This window comes from Esox lucius, chromosome 20 (genome assembly GCF_011004845.1).
Source record: "Esox lucius isolate fEsoLuc1 chromosome 20, fEsoLuc1.pri, whole genome shotgun sequence".
Taxonomy (NCBI): Eukaryota; Metazoa; Chordata; class Actinopteri; order Esociformes; family Esocidae; genus Esox; species Esox lucius.
In genome coordinates, this window is record NC_047588.1 from 773671 (window position 1) to 794353 (window position 20683).

The 20683-nt window shown below is 42.4% G+C and overlaps 1 long non-coding RNA gene across 1 annotated transcript; it reads left to right on the plus strand.

The window, feature by feature from the left end:
* The first annotated feature begins 8887 nt into the window (after positions 1-8887).
* LOC109615589 lies at positions 8888-12149 on the plus strand. Its single transcript, XR_002196586.3, has 3 exons — positions 8888-9446; positions 10169-11267; positions 11474-12149. It is a non-coding gene; the product is annotated as an uncharacterized LOC109615589 (long non-coding RNA).
* Positions 12150-20683: the final 8534 nt, after the last annotated feature.

A 20683-nucleotide genomic window follows, 5' to 3' on the forward strand; every position in this document is an offset into this window, starting at 1 on the left:
GATATCTTGACGAGCGCAAGTAGCGACGAGGGTGTTGTTCTGGGTAACTGTTGTTGCTTCTATAACCCCACCTCGCGAATCATTGTTTGAGATTTCTAATAGTGAAGACGAAGCAGATCCATTTGTTTTTCAGAAAAGAGCTTGCACGGTTTGTAAAAGCTAGGGAAGATCAGTTACACACACGTATACTTGATCTATTAAGCTGCCAAAGGCGTAAAGATAAAGCTTTCTGGAAAAACAAGCTTCCATGGCTCATAGGCAAACATCTGAAAAATTGATCTGCCGACAGATCCAAAACCCTATTATAAGGCCTTGATAGATCAAATTAGACACACATAAACTATGATGAATTAATCACAGCTTCGAGTCACATAAACTTAGAGTCACACATAAACCCTGACTATGATGCTCTGATCAGACAAATAAAAGAGTTAAATCCTGAACCAGCTTCTCACATGACACTGCCGACTCCTTTAGAACCACAGGCCTCCTGTTCAGGTGCGAATCAACAGGGTAGAGGTGTTGATAGAAATGTGAATATTGTTTATCACAGTAAATTCAGCAACATTGAAATCCGACAGTGTTTTAATTTTGCTCACATGAATGAAATGTATGATTATTCAGCGTTCAATGTCAATGTGTTAACCACTTTAACAGAACTGTTAGATAGAGCTACAGGCTACACTGAGCCTAGAGATGTACTGCAATTAGAAATTAGGGGTGATTCTGTATGAAACAATGTATCCTATATTATGGAGAATGGTGATGCAGACTTGAATCAATTTCTGGACATGCTTGAAAGGCTAGTACAGTCCAATGTATCAATCTTATCCGATAATACCCTAGAACTGATTGTGCAAATATTGAGAACTCCTCAGGGTGCGGGCGGACAGAGGAGGAAGGCTGAAACTCTTTTGAAATCCGAAATAATTAACAACAAAAAGGAATATCTTATTCCTCAGAATGCTGACAACAAATTATGTTTTGCCATTTGACTGGTGCATTTATTGAATCCCGGTATTAGTGATATAGAAGGTCTAAAGATAGCTACATAACTTCAGAGAGCAGCGGGCTTGTCCGTTTATGAAACGGTAGCGTTTTCTGATATAGACAAATTTGAAATCTTACTCGACATCAAAGTGGTGGTTCTCTATCACAGCAGGCATGATTTGGCTATCTTGAAATTCCAAAACACGTTACAACCCCATCCTCAAACATTGTATTTGTTTGTAGACAATCATTATTATGGTATTAACAACATTAAGGCACTCCTGTCGGTATAACTGTTCAGTACGAATTGATGCAGACCCTGCATCTCACAAAGTGTTGTGACTGTAACCGTACATGCCGTTCAGCTTACTGCTATGAAAAACACAAATTGGCTTTAAGGCATCCAGGGGCAGGTAATTTTGCCAGCTGGTGTGACATCAATAAGAGATGTCCCTTATGCCAGGGTAATTATAATCTCAAAATGAATAACCCTGAACCACACAAATGTAGCAGAAAACGTCCAATATGTAAAGGGCTTTTGGATGACGTTGGTGTATTTGAAAATGTTATATTCAACCTTTGAATGAAGAGAAGCCCTCAGAATTATTTTTCTTTTATGACTTTGAAACACGACAGAATGACTCAACAGGTTTACACATACCTGTATTTGTGTCTAGCATGACTTTCGAGGCTAAAAAGTGGACGGCTAAGGGACAAAATTGTGCCATGCTCTTTTTAAACGACTTTCAAAAAATCAAAAAATAGAAAGTACACTTGCATAGCCCATAATTCAAGAGGTCATGATTCCTACCTTCTTTTAAACCCCCTGGTAAAGCAAAGGCGTAACTCCCACTCTTATAACACAAGGAAGCAAGGTGTTGTGTTTTATAGATCACGCATTTTATCAATGATATATTGACAGTCTTAGCTTTCTTCCCATGAAACTCTCGGTTTTGAAATGGCTGTTAAAGGTTGGTTTCCAAATTTTTTCAGCTCTGAGGAGAATCTCAATTACATCGGTCCTTACCCCGGTCCTGAAATGTATGGAGCTGATCAAATGACAGTCAAAGAGAGAGAGAAGTTTATGACATGGTATGAGACAGTCCGTCATGAAACCTTTGATTTTCATAAAGAGATGGAAATGTATTGTGACAACGATCTTGCGTGAATGTTGTCTCAAGTTCAGAATGTTGTCTCAAGTAATCTATGACGCAGGTGTTGATCCCTTGAGTTGTGTAACTATTGCATCGGCTAATTTTATGACCGTGGAATCTATAGCCATTCTCTCACCTGATAACTATAGGAGGCAGTACAAATCATACTCTAGTGGTTCCATCCAATGGTTGAAAAAAAGTTTGGGCTTTTTTATGCAGACGGTTATGTAGTCATCGACGGTACAACGGATGTTTCTTTCACGGATGTACATCATGCTTTTTAACACAGGAAATGTGTGCTTTAACCCAACAGAGCTTTGGTGACATGTATCTAGAGTTCCAAGACAAACAGAAATCCTTACAGGTTGATTATTGTCTGAAAGTGGTGGTTTTGTGGGAGCACGAGTGGGCTCACTTGAAAAGGTCAGACCCTCAGGTTCAAGCTTTTATGGATAATTTTGGCATGCCAGAACCCCTGGAACCCAGAGATGCATTATTTGGTGGCCGTACCAATGCTTTGACTTTAAGGTATTTAGCCCAAGAGGATGAAACAATAGAGTACAGTGACTTTACATATTTATTTTTATCCTCATGTTATGAGCAAATACCACTTTCCTCTAGGCCAGAGGTGTCAAACCGGTTCCATGGAGGGCCGAGTGTCTGCAGGTTTTTGCTCTCTCCTTGTACTTGATTGATTAATTAGGTCACTAATTGGTTAGTTTCTACCCTCACCTGGTTGTGTAGGTCTGAACTGGGAACCAATTTATAGGAAAAACCAAAAACCTGCAGACACTCGGCCCTCTGTGGAACCGGTTTGACACCCCTGCTCTAGGCCATCCCGAAATCATTCATAGTGACTTTGACTTGCCCCAAAACTATTTAGGTCTGATTAAGGCAACGGTTTACTCTCCTCTGGTTTTGTTTTGTGATGGAAATTCCATGTATCGACACTCGGAGTAAGGGACACAGAGACAAAGTTCTCTTGGCACATTCTAACCGTTTTATTAACTATTATGCACATATGAGAGACGCGTCAACCGCTTACACACACATAATCGTCTGAGGAGTCTCTAACTCAAAACATGCACAATCCGTATTTATTACAGTGAAAAGGGGTGTGGTAAGATGCTGTCATATGTCAATAAAACACATTCCCTTTGTTATGTTACTACCTAAGCTTCACACAAAGGACAAGCTCTCCTTCCCCCCCATAGGTAACTTCTTCAATTCTAAGAGTTCCAACCGAACCCGAACAGACAATAGATGCCCTGATGAGTTATACAGATGAGGAGATAAAGAGTAACCATTTCATCAGCTGATACCAGTCAATGATACCCCCTTGGCAAATACCAGATCCCCCACATTCCTCTACCCATCTAAACAATGGGACTCAAGTCCTTTAATCAGTAAGAATGCATCAGGCTTCAGAAACTTCCCCAACAGTTTCTTCCAATGTTACCAACCCATGGTCCTAATGGGAAACTTTTCTCTTTGTCGCACATGCAGTGACAACAATAATCAGTAACATCCCTGTGATCATTCTGATGAAGAGAGAGCTCTGACAGGTGAATGGGTTACTGAGGGGATTAATAAGGCTCTAGAGAAAGACTACATTGTGGTTAAAATCTATGAAGTGTGGAACTTTGCCAGAAAATCAGATAGTCTTTCCTCCCAGGTCGAAATCCGCTGGAATCGCGGACAGTGCTCATTTGCATAAATATTGATGAAAATAGAATCCCCATAATCGTCCGGTTTCAAGGGTATATTATTTGTAGCCACTTTCGTGAAGTGTTCCGTGTATAATTTGGGTTGTCTGTGTATAGTTTGGGTTGCTATGGGAACTTTTCACCAGGCAACGACATTGACCATGCATCTTAGAAAGGCTAATGTGTAGACAAGAATAGGGATTACAAGAGTGTACATCACTATGTATGATGTTTTGAACCAAAATACATAGTTTGTATTATAAATAAGATATAAAAAAAAATATGTTGTCAACATAGTATGGGGGTGTTGAGTTTTTGGGAAGAAGTTGGTCATTTTTCTGAGTTTATAAATTATATATGTCCAAACGTAACTAGCGATCTAGTGCCGTTCTGCGTCATTAAACCCCAAAATAAGTGATATAAAATAATTATTTAAAATGTTATTGTGTTTTATTTCTAGGAAGAAGAACCAAATTTCTTTGGGGTGCCTATATTTTTGACCTTCTATTATTTTCATTATTTTCAACCCAATACAGTGTAATTTGATAGTAAAGGCATGAAAATATGAGGGAATACCATTGACACAGAACTTTATAATGCTTTCAAAAAATATCATTATGCTGAATGGCAGAAATGTTTTCCCAATACATTTTTTTTGCCTTTCCAATAGATGAGTTTTCTAAATGGTGACCCAGAAGTCTGTTTTTATGTGTTTTTATTGTAGCCAAGGGGGTTGTGATTACCAGGATACATCATAATAGGTTGTATTTGTTACATAGATGAATCTAGGACCCAAAATGTCCAAGTAGTGAAATGCAGCCGAAATTCCCACCGACCACTTAGAGTATATAAAGACTTTCTTGAGAGGCAAGCAGATGGTTTCGGGTTATCCTGCATCAGCCACCGATCAAGAGAGCAAAGACAGGTACATTAAGGACTATTTTGACAAAGAGGGCATACGTTTGGATCCTGAAAAAATTTGATTCAATAAGCCTAAGAGAAGGGTTTAAAAACTATTTGTGTGGAAAGTATGAGAAGAAAAGCAATATGCTGACAACATCCATTGTTAGAAAAGCCCAGCAATTTACAGAGTTTATTTTTTCAAACCGTTTTGAAATTTCAAATTTTTCATTTTTGAATCAGGAGGTTGCTCTTGTACAGTGGCGGCATAAAAATAATTACCTTAGATGTCCCGGAAATGTCAATGTAATCATTGCAGCTTTCTTGACGGCTTACGGCCATCTTGAATTGTAAAATCTAATGGAACAGCTACAGAGGAGAGTTCAATACCACGACACAGATTCTGTGGTTTATGTGAGCAAGCGGGGTGACTGGAAGCCCCCTCTGAGCAATTATTTGGGAGGTTTAACAAATGAACATGAAGATGGTGATCATATCACAGAATGGTTATCGTGTGGTCCCAAGAGTTATGGGTTTAGGACTAAAAACATTGCATAGTCTTGAAGGTCAAAGGCATCACACAAAACTATGAAAACGCTTCAAAGGAAAACCTGGAATCACTCACACGTTTGGTCGAGGGTTTCATAAGAGACAAAACCAGTGAAGAAATCTTTACCTCTTACAAAATAATTGTCAGGGATAAGGGATAAGGTTTCCATCTGCGCAATGCATCACTCATCAAAACGTTCAGGATGGTGTATGACAAGAGAGTACTTCTAGCAGACGGTACCACATTACCATTCGGCTTCTGATTAGATAAGATGGAGTGTGTAGAAGGTTTTGATTCAAGATTGCATTTACCTTTCTCAGCTCTGATCGTAGGACCATCTAATAGTGGGAAAACATGTTTTGTAAAGACAGTTTAGAAAATTCTGAACATGTTAACTCAGAACTTTGACAATATAGTGTGGTGTTATAGTTGCCATCAACCGATGTATGATGAAATGTTAAAGAAAATAAAAATAAACTTTGTTGAAGGAGTCCCTGAATCATTGAATGATGATGAACTCCTTCCTCCCAACAGAAATAATATTTAGGTTTTGGAAGATATGCTGTTTGCAGGTAGTGAACATCCTGAAATTTCCAGAGCTTTTACTCAATCTACTCACCATCGAAACCTATCAGTGCTCTATTTGGTACAGAATGTGTTTCACCAGGGTAAAAATAGCCGTACCATTAGCTTGAACTCCAACTACATGGTTTTGTTTAAAAATCCTAGAGACAAACTGCAGATTAACACTTTGAATGTTCTCAAAGGGCACATCCCACTCAGCCGGGAACAATTATAAAAACTAAAGAGGCAAAAGGCAGTCATCAAGCTATTTGTGGATAAAAGGAACAGTATTAAAAAAAAGAGGCGTGCCATACACCAGATGGGCGGTTTCATCCTACCCCTACTAAGCGTAGCCCTCCCTTTCCTCAGTAACCTAATCGCCCCCAGGAGTGGGAGCTAATATCTAACAAAATGTATTTAGTGCCTCAACATCAGGTGGATAAACTTAAGCAACAAGGTCCTGAAACTATTAGACAAACGGCTGAAATGGATCAGGATACCGATATGAAGGATGTATTGAACATGAAAGGAATTAATCCTTATGACAAGGCAAAGAAATACTCTCAACTCCTACAAAGGTTTTTGTCTTAGTTGAAACAAGATGAAAATGACACGGGACACTTGACCCTCTCCCTACCGGAAACAGAGTCTACAGAACCTCTTTTTCCAGGGATCTTACAGGATCACGCCATAGACGAGGATGATGTTGTAAATGAAATGCTCGAGCATACTCCAGCAAGTTGGTATACATTATGAATAAAATAAATGGTTCAAAAGGAAGAGCTGGCTTGAATGACAAGGGTGAATTCATCAGTAATGGTAAAATTTTAAGAGGCTCTAATATGATAGACTTGATAAAAAATTTAACTGCCTCACACAAGGTATCCGAAGACAGAAGACCTCTAGGATGGACTCCTTTTGTTAAGACCATGACTGATCTCAATTTACTCCTGGCCGGTGTGGCTAATAATAAAATGTGTTAACAGATACAACATTTTAAATCGATTCCCTCCAAAAGACACCAAATACCAAAGACTGGTTACAATTTTCTGAATAAATACACAAACGATAATTGTAATTTCCTTTCATTAAGGCCTGAGAATGGCCTAAACGAATGGCCGGAGATACAGACAGAATTTTTTCACAAACAGCGAGGCACTCTGCACTTTTAAGCTAAAATCTCTGTTGGCTGCTGCCATCAGACAAAATTCATCTTTTGCTCTTGATAACTTGATTCTTAAATCAATGGCATTTAGGAGTAAACACTCCTGAAAGAAAACGGTTGCGTGGTCGACGAACTCCATACCGCCTCCTGTATCTCTGTTAAATAAGCTGGCTGCAAATTGCTATTTTAGTGTGTCTACAGAGTAATTTTGTAAACATTCCATTATTGCCCTCTAGGGGTAGGTAGAGCTGCTTTGGCTGATGAGTCGATTTCCTAATGTCACATCCACTTGTGAAAAGATGGTAGCCAGAGGATAATTAACGAGAGCCACCTTGGCATCAGCTGGAATATTACCGTCATCTTTCTTGGTCACTTTGATGCTGACACAGAGTGTTATTCAGGTCCAAGTATTGCTCACCGTGACCGGGGATAAAAAATGTGATAGGGCTGTTCTCTGTAAGAGCCGAGATCGGCATGATCTCGAAATAACTTGCACTATCTATAGAACATTTTGTCATGGGGGCGAAAAAAGGTCCAGCTCCATTTTTATTGGTTCAGCTGACAGTCTACGTAAAAGAGCCATTTTTATTTTTTTAGAAAATACTTTCACCTATTCCTTTTGCAGACCTCCTGCCTTTGTGCCGCTTCTGACTTACTGATTTTGTTTTAACTGCTGACCTTGGTTTTTTAGGGAGAGGCATCTGCACACCAGGGGGTCTCTTTTTAGTTCTGCGAACCAGCATCATGAGTCCACCGGAACCTCTTTGTTGTTCAGGATCTGATGCTGAACGTTAACTCATAACGTTTGTTAGAAATTCACCCACAATATTTTTTGCTGCATGTTTCAGATGTGGCTTAGCTATACTAAAGTCATTAGTGGTAAAATCATTCTAAACAGATTACGAAATATACCGCCAACCCCTGAACCATACATAGTAGGGGTGCCATAATAACCGGGGAGTCCGTTCCTTACTTGATCAACATAATTTGATATGTACCGGTTAGGGTCAAGTTGCAGATTGTGTAACATCTTTAAATATGTAAAGAAGACAGTACCGGTCGAAAATGGAGTTTACCACAATCACTTTACCACAATCGAACACTATATTTTTATTCTGATCCGTCTTAATCTCAATCTGGATGTTTTCAATATACTTCTTGGTTACAGGTACATAGTGTGGCCACGTATAATTAATTGTGATAATATCTCCGTCTGTTCCCTCTATATGAACTGTCCGTAGGAGTGGCACAAAACTGTCTCCAACCCTTTGAAAATATATAATATCCGTGTACACCAACATGTTATAAAATCCTGCATGTATGTCTACAGGCAGTGGGCTCACATGATCTTTTGTTTCCAACCATCTGTCAAAATGCATCCCTAATATGTAGGCTAAACAGCCTTGATAGCTGACTGGGTTTCCTCACTCACAATTTTTACTTGCTTTTGAATATTTTCATAACCTAAAAACACATTCTTAATCTTCTCATTTAAGGCCTGGTTCATCCCATAGACAACCGCTTCTATGTTTTTATACCTTTGAGTCTGATAGCTTCAGGGGGTTTATAGTCTATTGTGTAGAAAAACTCTAAATAATTTTTCAGGATATTTGTCCAGCTGTGCGGGTATATAATCACCACGAGACGTACCTCCCAGCTCCCCTTTAGCTCTATCGGTTTGGCAACATTTGTTGTGAAATTAGAACTTTTGTTGTTTGGATATATTTCGGCTGAGGCATTGCTGGGCAGAGTCAGATAAAAACCTGAGGTTTCCATGATTGTTGAAATCACTTTTGAACAACACACACTAACGGTAGTTATTTTATCCTGTTGCGTCCAATATCCTCCGAGTCTAGGACCCAGCAGTGTTGCCAAGTACGTTGATTATAAGCGACTTTGGGCTTGTTTTTCTGTTAAGTCGCTTACAAATATTGATAGTCGCGGGTCGCGTTTGTTTTGGGCTTTTTTCTAAAGTGTAGTTGCTTATTTGGGCTTGTTCCCAGCTCCATAATAAGTTGTCAAGCAGATATTTTCTATGTTATTTAAACGAGTTTATCTTGCCTGTTCCCTCTGTCCATCTCCTTTCCCCATACACACAGGAGACAGCAGAGTTTTCACCCACCCACATCCTGCTTCTAATTGGGTCTGACCCAGATGGCAACGAGTACTAGCCAGAGCTGGGCAATCGGTTTTTTTCTGTTTAGGAAAACGTTAGTGAGTGACGTTTGAATGAAAATACACGCGAGTCGCGACTGATGGTGACTGGACTGTAGGAGAGTTTTTGGAGGAACAAATGCCCGGGACAAAGTGGGCGAAATACGGGAAGAAATATAACAAATACTTGGAGAAAGAGAAAGGAATAAAAGAATGGATTAAACCCGTCGTGGGGGACGACTCAAAAGCACTGTGCAGAGTATGTAAGTGTGGAATACGTGCACACCATGCAGACCTCGTACAACATGCTAGCACAGAAAAACATTTAAAAAATGCAGCACTGTTCTCCACAATGAGTCTTACGGACATTGGGTTCACGGTCTCCAAACAGAACGAGTCAAGACAGAAAGCTGAACTGAAGGTAGCCACCAATGTAGCTTGTCACACATCCATTAAATCACTCGATCACCTTGGGGAGTTAATTTGCTCAACTTGTGACAAAGACATCAAAATACACCGGTGCACGGCATTAATTAACTATGCCATTGCCGTGTATGTATGTAACTTAAGGGGGATATCGAAGATGCTGAATACTCCCTTGTTATTGATGAAAGCACAGACGTATCATCTGTCAAGCAACTGTTTGTGGTAATCCGCTACTTCAGTATGACACTGAACAAAGTTGTGTCTACATTTTTGGGTTTGATAAACTTGGAGGGTGAAACAGCAGAGGCAATTGCCTTCACTCTGACCCGTTTTCTACAGAGTATTGGACAGGACATCAAAAAGTGCATTCGATTAGGTACAGATTAGGCTGCATTGTCATGGTAGGGAAGAGGAATTCACACTCACCTTCTCCAGAAAAACCTAAATCTGTTCAAGTGCGTGTGCCATTCCATACAACTGGGTGTAAGCAAGGCAGTGGAGACCTCCCACGCAACCTTGAATACTTGGTCTCTAATTCTCACAACTGGTTTTCCCACAGTGCTCTTCGCCGCCGTGAGTATGCAAAGATCTACAGCCTCATCAATCCTGGTGAAATCCCTTTGATGCTTGTACAGATGTCAGGTACATGGTAGCTTTCCATCCATGATTGCTGTTTGCGCATACTCAATCAGTGGGAAGAACTGAAGCTTCACTTTCAGCTAACCAAAGACCACCAGAGATGTTATGATGCTGAAATCCTGCACCAGATGTACAGTGATCCTGTTAATTAACTGTACCTGCTGTTTTTAATGCCTTTTCTATAAGAATTCAACAGGATCAACAAGCTGTCCCAGCAGGACAGGGGCAATCCATTCAAAATGCTGGAGTGTCTGCTTCTTTTCTTTCGCTCCCTTCATCTCCAGAGTGGTGAGACCTGGAATGATCCCCACATCAGATGAACAACTGCTTGCAATCGACATAACAGACCCCAGTGTTTTGTCACTTGTGGGTGCAGTCAGTTATGGGGTCACCTTAATGATGGCATTGGATGAGGCAAAAATGGAGAGCACGGCTGAGAGAAATATGAAGAGTAGGTGCCGTGACTTCTTGGTGGAAGCGGGCAGACAAGTGCAACAGAGACTCTATGACTGTGTTCAGTCCGACTGTCATCCTGTCACAAACAAAACCACAGCTCAGCTCAGTCTTAATGCTGAAGCTCTACTCTGGTGATCTTGCAGCTTTTGAAACACAGTATCAGGCTGTTGCATATATCCCATGGACAAACATGGAGGACAGCCAGGCAGAGGCCTTTTGGGTTGAAGTGCTCAATTACAAAGAGAGCAGTGGAGACCCCACTTTAAAAAAAACTTGCCCTCTTTTCTCTGTCATTGCTTGCAATGCCTTTGATCAATACTGACGTACAGTGTTCTCACAGATGAGCCTGGTCAAGTCCAAACTGAGGAACAGAATGGGACAAGAAACTCTCAGCAGCAAATTCCACATAAAATAAGGACTGAGAAGACAAGGCATATGCTGCAAGGACTTTGCCTCAAGCAAGGAGACGTTCCAGTGCTTCAATAGTCGCATGTAGTCTGTGAGTGGAGCACCAGAGAGCAGGGACACGGATGCAGATGAAGACAGTGAAGATGGATTTAAAGGTAAGCACTGTTACTGTATCTTTTTAATTAGAGCCAGGATATGATGCTAAGAAGGAAAGTTGTTTTTGATGAATGATGATAATCCTGAAAGTGCTGTAATATTTAATGGGATTCAGGGAATCCTAGGTGTCCATCTTCTAGTGTTATAGCTGAAGTATATTTTGACCGTATCCCTTATTAAAAAATCTTACCTTTTCTTTCTGCAGCACAAGCTCTGGCCTCTACACATGAAGGAAACAGCAGTGGAGGTATGAAGACACACCTGAAGACAGTACAAGTCCATGTTCTACAGAGATTGAAACTGCCTACTCTGTACCTGTCCTGTGGCGTCTTAAGCTCATATGCCACTTTGACATTTGACTTTGATTGGCCCTCTTTGGGTCACCACACTCTCCTCAACTAAACAAGAGGATAGTTACATTCTCATTTCACACACATTTTTTTTAATGTTTTGTTTTTATTATTTATATGGTTTTATTATGTTCTTGTTTGGATGTAGGCCATCAAGAACGTCTGAATGTAGAACTAAAACATGTTGAATGTTTCAGGATATTGAAGATATTTTCAGATATTTCATAGATTCTGTTCAGACAAATTGTTATTAAATGTTTAATTTGCACCTTGGTACCTGAAGCAACTTGAAAGATAATGGTGGTGTTATTCTTCATATATATGAGGCTAAAGTGTTATGATTCTTAAAAATGTTTTAGACCAAGCCTCATCCTCACCTGTTCAAATGGTTTTGACTGGAATGGTTTTTAAACCAGTTTAGTTTATTTAAATCTTTTCTAACTCACTCTTATGTTTATCAGAGCAGGAGCCACTTTATTGCTGCACACTAAGATTATCAATAATTACTTCTGTTTCTGGGTTATAGTTATTTAAAAATGGGATCTTCTGCAGTCCCTGCAATAATAAATAAACAATTTGTGAATTCAGGATGATATTTATTTGTGTGTGCAAATTTTAAAAATAAGAGGTTTACTGTGTATATAATGTACTTGGTACATCAGTTTATATTTGATATCCCATCAGTTTTCTAATGTTAATAATGTTAGAAGGTGGTTTATCTCACTCTTGTGGTCTTTGTCCTGAAGCTCAGTGGGGAGAAAAATAAACTACTGTGTGTACAGTTTTGCAAAACTGCGCATAGTTTACCAATCTGTCCACATGGATGTAAATTGACAATCTGTACCCGCGGTTTAAAATCCATCCCCACAGATTGGAAAACCGTGCACACAGTTTATTTATTTTTCACTTCCCGGAACCTAGGGGTGCTCAGTAGAAAAAGTTGCTTGTTTTGGGCTTGTTTTCACAGACCTGGTTGCTTATTTGCAACCTTATTTTCACAGACCTGGTTGCATGAACTGCCACCTTAACCTGGTGGAGGGGTTTGAGTACCCGAGTGACCCTAGGAGCTATGTTGTCTGGGGCTATATGCCTCTGGTAGGGTCTCCCAAGGCAAACAGGTCTTAGGCGACGGGTCAGACTAAGAGCGGTTCAAAACCCCCTTAATGATGCGTAAGATTTTGAGTACCGTGACATCGCCCGGTATGGCGCAGATGGGGCCCCCACTCGAGCCAGGCCCGGGGTTGGGGCTCGTATGCGAGCGCCTGGTGGCCGGCCTTTCCCCATGGGGCCCGGCCGGGCTCAGCCCGAACAGGCGACGTGGGGCCGCCTTCCCGTGGGCTCACCACCCACAGGAGGGACCATAAGGGGCCGGTGCGAAGAGGATTGGGCGGCAGTCGAAGGCAGGAGCCTAGACAACCCGATCTCTGGACACGGAAACTGGCTCTAGGGACGTGGAATGTCACCTCGCTGGCAGGGAAGGAGCCTGAGATAGTGCGTGAGGTTGAGAGGTTCCGATTAGAGGTAGTCGGGATCACCTCTACGCACGGCTTGGGCTCTGGAACCACACTCCTTGAGATGGTGAGAGGCGGCGGGCTGGTGTGGGTTTGCTTATAGCTCCCCAGCTCTGCCGCCATGTGTTGGAGTTTACCCCGGTGAATGAGAGGGTCGTTTCCCTGCGCCTACGGGTCGGGGATAGGTCTTTCACTGTTGTTTGTGCCTACGGGCCAAACGGCAGTGCAGAGTACCCGACCTTCTTGGAGTCTCTGGGAGGGGTGCTGGAAAATGCTCCGACTGGGGACTCTATCGTTCTACTGGGGGACTTCAACGCCCACGTGGGCAACGACAGTGACACCTGGAGGGGCGTGATTGGGAGGAACGGCCCCCCTGATTTGAACCCGAGTAGTGTTCAGTTATTGGACTTCTGTGCTAGTCACAGTTTGTCCATAACGAACACCATGTTCATGCATAAGGGTGTCCATCAGTGCACGTGGCACCAGGACACCCTAGGCCGCAGGTCGATGATCGACTTTGTTGTCGTCTCATCTGACCTGCGGCCGTATGTCTTGGACACTCGGGTGAAGAGAGGGGCGGAGCTGTCAACTGATCACCACCTGGTGGTGAGTTGGATCCGATGGCGGGGGAGGTAGCAGGACAGACTCGGCAGGCCCAAGCGTACTGTAAGGGTCTGCTGGGAACGTCTGGCCGAGTCTCCTGTCAGAGAGGTCTTTAACTCCCATCTCCGGCAGAGCTTCGACTGGATCCCGAGGGAGGCTGTAGATATTGAGTCCAAGTGGACCATGTTCTCCACCGCCATTGTCGAAGCGGCCGCTCTGAGCTGTGGCCGTAAGGTCTCCGGTGCCTGTCGAGGCGGCAATCCCCGAACCCGGTGGTGGACACCGGAAGTAAGGGATGCCGTCAAGCTGAAGAAGGAGTCTTATCAGGCCTGGTTGGCTTGTGGGACTCCTGAGGCAGCTGACGGGTACCGACAGGCCAAGCGGGCTGCAGCCCGGGTGGTTGTGGAGGCAAAAACTCGGGCCTGGGAGGAGTTCGGTGAGGCCATGGAGAAGGACTATCGGCTGGCCTCGAAGAGATTCTGGCAAACCATCAGGCGCCTCAGGAGAGGGAAACAGTGCCCTACCAACGCTGTTTACAGTAGAGGTGGGCAGCTGTTGACCTCAACTGAGGATGTCGTCGGGCGGTGGAAAGAGTACTTCGAGGATCTCCTCAATCCCGCTGTCACGTCTTCCATTGAGGAAGCAGAGGATGAGGGCTCAGAGGTGGACTCGTCCATCACCCGGGCTGAAGTCACAGAGGTGGTCAAGAAACTCCTCGGTGGCAAGGCACCGGGGGTGGATCAGATCCGCCCTGAGTACCTCAAGTCTCTGGATGTTGTTGGGCTGTCTTGGTTGACACGCCTGTGCAACATCGCGTGGCGGTCGGGGACAGTGCCTCTGGGATGGCAGACCGGGGTGGTGGTCCCTCTTTTTAAGAATGGGAACCGGAGGGTGTGTTCCAACTATAGGGGGATCACACTTCTCAGCCTCCCCGGGAAAGTCTATGCCAGGGTTCTGGAGAGGAGAATACGGCCGATAGTAGAACCTCGGATTCAGGAGGAACAGTGTGGTTTTCGTCCGGGCCGTGGAACACTGGACCAGCTCTATACCCTCTACGGGGTGTTGGAGGGTTCATGGGAGTTTGCCCAACCAATCCACATGTGTTTTGTGGATTTGGAGAAGGCATTCGACTGTGTCCCTCGCGGCATCTTGTGGAGGGTGCTTAGGGAATATGGGGTCCTGGGTCCTTTGCTAAGGGCTGTCAGGTCCCTGTACAACCGTAGCAGGAGCTTGGTCCGCATTGCCAGCAGTAAGTCAGACTTGTTCCCAGTGCATGTTGGACTCCGGCAGAGCTGCCCTTTGTCGCCGGTTCTTTTCGTAATTTTTATGGACAGAATTTCTAGGCGCAGCCAGGGTCCGGAGGGTGTCAGGTTTGGGGACCACACAATTTCGTCTCTGCTCTTTACGGATGATGTTGTCGTGTTGGCCCCTTCTAACCAGGACCTTCAGCATGCACTGGGACGGTTTGCAGCCGAGTGTGAAGCGGTGGGGATGAGAATCAGTACCTCCAAATCCGAGGCCATGGTCCTCAGTCGGAAAAGGGGGGCTTGCCCACTTCAAGTTGGTGGAGAGAGTGCCTGCCTCAAGTGGAGGAGTTTAAGTATCTAGGGGTCTTTTTCACGAGTGAGGGAAGGATGGAACGGGAGATTGACAGACGGATCGGTGCAGCTTCTGCAGTAATGCGGTCGATGTATCGGTCTGTCGTGGTGAAGAAAGAGCTGAGCCGCAAGGCGAAGCTCTCGATTTACCAGTCAATCTACGTTCCTACTCTCACCTATGGTCATGAGCTTTGGGTCATGACCGAAAGGACAAGATCCCGGATACAGGCGGCCGAAATGAGCTTTCTCCGCAGGGTGGCCCGGCGATCCCTTAGAGAGAGTGTGAGAAGCTCGGTCACCCGGGAGGAGCTCAGAGTAGAGCCGCTGCTCCTCCACATCGAGAGGGGTCAGCTGAGGTGGCTTGGGCATCTGTTTCGGATGCCTCCGGAACGCCTTCCTGGGGAGGTGTTCCGGTATCGTCCCACCCCACCGGGAGGAGACCCCGGGGAAGACCTAGGACACGCTGGAGGGACTATGTCTCCCGGCTGGCCTGGGAATCTTATCTACGTGAAAAACTTTGTCTTTAGTTATCTTCACTTTTTCAAGCTCTTGTTCATAGAAGGTACCCTCGATAGATTCTCCATCATAATCTCTTAGCTTATAAACAGGCGGTATACGCAGTACGCATTCTGTCACTGAAAATTATTTGTCAGAGTAACCTTGTTCATATTTCTTATCAAAAACACTTTTTACAAAGGGGAAACCAGTCTTTTTAAAGATTTCAAGTGTGCTCTCGGATGTTACTTGTAACGGTGTCATACGTATGCTCTTGTTATAACTGTTGTTATAACTTTTTACCAGGTCTTGAATCACATCGACATAACGTTGTGTGTTATGAGCTGTAAAATATCGCCACATCCTTTGCTTCAAAGTCCTGTTGTAACATTCAATAACGGAAGCTTTTAAATCTGAACCGGTGGCAATATGGATAATATTGTGCTCGTTCATAAAAATTTAAGAAATTACGATTAAAGAACTCCTTTCCAGAGTCTGTTTGTACTTTCTTGGGAATTCCACTCTCTTTCAAAATAGATGCAAAAGCTCTCGTCACTTCAGCACCGCTCTTATTTTTTAACACTTACAAAAGCTACTTTTGAGAAGATTTCTATTACTGTTAACATGAAGTGATTTCCATAATTTTTGTCAGCAAAAGCATGCATATCACACCAGTCGGCCTGGAATTGTGATAAACGATGAGTTGTAAACACCTTATTTCGAGGGTAGATTTTTCTCACAGGCTTATGGAGAGTATAAGCCTCCTGTCCGGACAATCTTACTACTTCCTGTTTCTTGTGTAACTCCTCACCAAAGTCGCTCCTTTCCCCCAAAAGAACCGGGGTGAGCTGGATGAAAATATATATTTTAAATTAGCTGCTCCATCCTCCTAATTCTCTTTATTATGGTTATTCAAAAAGTATGCATGAGACACTTATAGAAAAGCTTGAGGAGAATTTATTCACAATATTAATCAAGAGCTTACAATATCAATCAAGAGTATAAAAGCAGTTTACATGCTTACAATATCAATCGAGAGTATAAAATCAGTTTTTCATGCTTACAATATCAATCAAGAGTATAAAATCAGTTTAAATGCTTACAATATCAATCAAGAATTTAAAATCAGTTTACATGCTTACAATATCAATCAAGAATTTAAAATTTGTTTTCTCGGTTACATAATAATGACTTTGAATACTTTGATTACATTTACAGGCTTATGGCTCTGTATTTTTAAAACACACACAGAGTATATATGCATACAAACAAAATAGATTATTCACATTACTTGTCATCGGTGGTTCAAAGTAAATACGTAAAACTTTAGACAAATATTTTTCTAAAGGGCCATCTACTTCTAACAATATCCAGTGTAACCATTTTTGAGTCATAAGGACACGATCCAAGATTTCCTCCATTCGTTGCACACGTTCAACATTAACAAACTTTTGGGATGTGTAGAGTGAAGAATAATTTACTTTCCTTTCAATAATTTGCATCATAAGATCTGTAACATTTCTCAAAAGAAATGTTTGAGTTGTTCTCTCAAATAACTTACATAAACAGTTCAGTTCAGTAAATCTTCAGGTACGTTCTGCCAGAAAATAACCACTTCGTTTACCAGGCCCTGGCGATCTTTGTTCTTACTTAGCAGTGAATCATAGATCTTGTTCAGAGTCTTACTGATGTTTGTTGACACTTTCAACTCGCTTAGAAAAACCTCTGAAATTCCATGGACTCTAGGTAATTCAACTTTAAGTCCCAAGGATTTCAGAGCTATGGCCAACGCTGGTATGAAACGGTCAGTCCACAGTGGCTTGACGAGAGCATCAAAATGGTTGGTATAATAATACTTGGGAAAATCAGAGACACTGGTGCTGCCGCTGACTACCATGGCCTGAAAAACATCCGTTGCAGTTTTCTTTTTTGTGCTCCTTGATCACAAGCTCTAAAAGTGTTACAATGGAAGCCTTGATGGTGTTCACAAAAATCAGTTTCAGTCCCCCATCAAAAACGGGATTGTGTTCGTAACTAGTGTCTGCAACAAGACATCTCCTAAGTTAACAATGCTCTGCCATTGTTGACTTTGTGTGTTTAGCTCACCTATTCGTTTATTTGTCGAATCATACCATTTTCCAGATCACACCAGACGTTAAACGCTATCCTCACCTCTGACATTTTAGCAATCTTTCCATCGCTTATGTTCCGCGTCAGGGAAGAAAGCTCAACAAAACCGAATGGAAGTCAATTTTTCCTCCAGATTTTTACTGTGTGTTGCATTGTCTCTGGAGCTCGGTACACCTTCCCAAACGATCTCCAACCAGTGTCGATAGTGTAACCTCTCACCCCTGACTTCATTTCATGACACACCACATGGCATATTACTTCTCAGTCAGTGATTTGGTACTCCACGCCACAGGTGTCGTTTGTATATTCACCTCCCATGGTTAAAATGTACAACTTCACTTTAGAAGCCGGAAAATCAAATGCAAAGCCCACCATTTTTCCATCCGCAATGTCATGCTGATCCATCAGCTGCTTAAACTGTGGTATCTGAGTTCTATAAACATTAAGAAAATGCTTCTTTGGCGCATCGTATATTTCTGAAACATATCATTTCATTCATTCTACCGGTCTGCTACCTATTTCGTAAATCTGGGTTTTCACAGGTGTATCACTAAGCACGGACGCCATCTCTTGATTCTTATACAGAGTAAAAAAAGATTTCAACTGCAAACCAGGAGAAGTCTAACTCTTATTTATTGTTAACAGAGAATGAACTAAAGGTAACTGCTGCTCAACCCCCCCCCCCCAAACACACACACACACACACACCACCCTTGCATATTAATAGATGCTTTTAATTTACTGTAGTGGGTCAAAAACTCTACTCACATTCAGGGCCACACGTTGGACCTTGTGTTATCTTACTGGATTGATGTCACTGATATCGTATTATCTGATTTTCTTCTCTCTGATCACAAGTCTATTTTATTCTCATTTAGTCTCTTCTGGAGCTTTCTCAACCCACTATCGCACCTGTTATGTCGTGGTTCTATTCTCCACAGTTCAGCACAAACTTGTGCTTTGCTGAACTATGCTCTCACTTGCACTTGGACCAACCATTATCTGACATCAGCATCTTAGCCTTTTAAATTCTGCTTGGCTTAAAGTAGCAAATGTGACTGCTCCTTTTAAGCCTCACACACCAAACCAAAATCAGATATGTGGCAATATTCTGACACTCGTCACCAAAGACAAATTTGTAGAAAGGCCGAACGCAAATGGAAATGGGACAGGCTAATTGTCTCCTTCCACATGTTCAAAGTCTCTCTTATAGCATACCAGAACGCTGCTAAATCAGCTAAAGCCGTATACATCTCAAACTCATTCAATCTGTTTTAAATCCATCTGTTAAATTGTCTGTTGCCTCAGATTCTCTATGTGAAGACTTCCAGAGATTTTCTATTAACAAAATCACTAAATTAAGGTTTAGTATTTGCCCTAAATGAACTCTCCCCCCTATTATGTCGCTTACCTCCTGTGTTTGGGAGGCTTTTAATTAACCTCCAGACACTGAAGGATGTGAGCGCCAAGCTCAAACCTTCATTTTGCCCAAATGATATCATTCAGCCGAGATTTTTAAAATTAATCATCAACTCGGTGGGTTCAGGTATGGTATCTTTTAAGTGTTTAAACTCAGGCTCTGTTCCGGACAATTTTAAAGTGGCTACGGTCACTCCTCTGCTCAAGAAGCCTTCACTGGATCCTTCTGTTTTAAAGAATTACCGGCCAATCTCTGTCTTACCTTTCAACTCCAACACATTTTGTCAAATAACTGTATATATGAAGTTTTTCAATCTGGGTTTAGGACTGCCCACAGCACTGAGTCCGCTCTCCTGCGAGTGCAAACGACATTTATATCTCTACTGACTCTGGAGATACTGTGGTTCTAGTTCTCTTAGATCTTTCGGCGGCTTTTGACACCGTTAACCCCCCTACCCTGTTAGCTAGACTGGAGACGTGGGTGGGCATAAAAGGCTCTGTTTTGTCATGGTTCCAGTCTTACCTTTCTGACAGAAAGTTTTTAGTAAAGATGGGCAACTTCTCCTGCTCCATGGCACCTCTGAGCTGTGGTCTTCCACAGGGCTCCATTTTGGCTCCCTCTCTATTTTCTCTCTACATCCTACCGCTGGGCGCAATTTTTAGGAAACACTGTGTATCATTTCACTTTTATGCGGACGACACTAAAATTTACATTCCAATCAAGCGAAACAATCCTGCAGCATTAAACTCTCTTCTGCTATGCTTAGAGGAGGTGAAGGCATGACTGGCTCAAAATTTCCTCTCTCTAAATGATGGTCATTGTTTTCAGCCCGAGTGAGAGGTCCCAGTGTACAAGCCCAGACTTGGGGAGTCTATCTCCCTTTAAATCTACAGGAGTGCGGAACTTAGGTGTTCTTGTGGACAATTCCTTAAAGTTTGATAAACACATCTCATCTGTAATCAGTTCTGGTTTCTACCAACTTCGTTTACTATCTAAAATCAAAGGCTTTCTCACTCCAATAACTCTGGAAATGGCGGTTCATGCTTTCATCACGTGTCGGCTGGATTATTGCAACTCACTATATTGCGGTATATCAGATTCTCAAATTTCCAGTCTTCAGTTAGTCCAAAATGCTGCGGCCAGACTCATCCTTAATTGTCACAAATATGATTATATCTCTCCTATCCTCAGATCTTTACACTGGCTACCAGTTCAGCAGAGAATAGATTTTAAAATCCTCCTCTTTGTCTACAAATCTTTACACAACTTACCTCCGGTTTATCTCTCTGAACTTATTCATCCGTATAT